We start from the raw sequence: 1,499 nt of genomic DNA on the forward strand, positions 1-1,499 counted from the left end.
GAGAAGTTTGCCTCGAAGGTTTTCTGTCAGAAAGACTTGGGTCAAATACGAGACTTTCACCCAGGAAACTCTTTACTTTAGGACTTTGTTGCTTTATTATTTTCAATTTTCACATTTTGGTTACATTTAGATACCAGAACTACTTTGTTAGGTCGAGTTAGGGTTAGAAAGCCAGAAAGTCAGCTTCCGAGGAAAACCTGCTACACTACACACAACTAACAAAATTAATGTCACTGAATAATTTTTCGGGGGAAAAATATGACATTCTCTATATTTTGATAATATGCCCCATAAAAAAGCTGAAACTGTACATCAGTCAAAGACAAGACAGTGCTATTTTTAAATAAGGAAGTGTGCCCCACAACTTCTGAACCCTGCACAGACAGCTCCACCTCCAGGCTAACATAGTTTTCATGCAATTTCCACACTGGTCCTGAGCACTCAAAGCAACTTCAGAAAACACATGCAAACAGAAAAAAACACAAAATTTTAGAAAACGTTTTCATCTGGGCAGAATTTGGAAATATGTTCTTACATTAAATTTTACAAGTGAGAAATGAATTAACCTGTTGATCATGTTGTGACACAAGTTGTTGTGTGATAGATTACTGGACTACTTACCTGAAATCACAAAGATGATGAAATAACAATAAGCTGTGTAGTGTTTGGTGATGAGTGATGTACAACCAAGCATCAACCTCCAGGGCTGAAAGATGAAGCATCAACACTGAAGTATCAAAACCTGCAGTTCCTCTAATGACCACTAGAGTCTGACTCCAACAGTGAGTTAATCCCCATAGACTCCCATGTTAAAGTATCCAACTTTACAGCAGAAATAAATATGTTGGTACAAAAACAGTTTTGGTCTCTAGAGCAAATTTTTTCCTTCATGACAACTTCTTATATAACTAACCTGTTTACATTTTATTAAGCTTTAAAGTTGTTGAGAATTGAGGGCTGAGCCTTTGTGAGTGACAGGTGGTTGAACTTTCAGCTTCAAAAGCACTCTTCAGAAACCTGTGGGTGACATAAGAGAGGTTACGTCCATCTTTACATATGGTTAATGTGTACTATCAGTGGTGAACCATCCTACACGATTAAGTGCTGGTGCTGATAAGTGTGTGTGTGTAGCTGTGCACTTGTGTCTTTGTGAGGACCTTGGCAGTGAGGATATTTTCAGAGCTGTTTTTAGGGTTCAGGTTAACATCAGGTTTAGGTTACGATAAGGTTAAGGTTAGGATCAGGGTTAGGAAGGGAGGAGTGTCATCACAAAGTAAGAAGAACAAGCCTGTGTGTGTGTGTGTGTGTGTGTGTGTGTGTGTGTGAGAGAGCGTGTGCGTGTGTGAGGGGTGTGGTTGGATGCTGATAAGACAGTGGGAGGGCAGAGCTGATAAACTGCTAAATGTTAGCTTGTTGGCTTGCTAGCTGTGTGTGTGTGTGTGTGTGTGTGTGTGTGTATGACTGTATCATATTTATAGTCTCCTGCATGTTCCTTGTGT

The 1,499-nt window shown here is 39.6% G+C and overlaps 1 protein-coding gene across 9 annotated transcripts in view; it reads right to left on the reverse strand.

Moving 5' to 3' along the window:
- Positions 1–1,499, reverse strand: part of trappc11 (trafficking protein particle complex subunit 11) — a 28,245-nt gene that overhangs the window by 23,748 nt on the left and 2,998 nt on the right. The window lies entirely within an intron of this gene.

Source organism: Seriola lalandi, unplaced genomic scaffold (genome assembly GCF_002814215.2).
Source record: "Seriola lalandi dorsalis isolate HSWRI2012SDOR001 ecotype SW California unplaced genomic scaffold, Sedor1 jcf7180002054578, whole genome shotgun sequence".
NCBI lineage: Eukaryota > Metazoa > Chordata > Actinopteri > Carangiformes > Carangidae > Seriola > Seriola lalandi.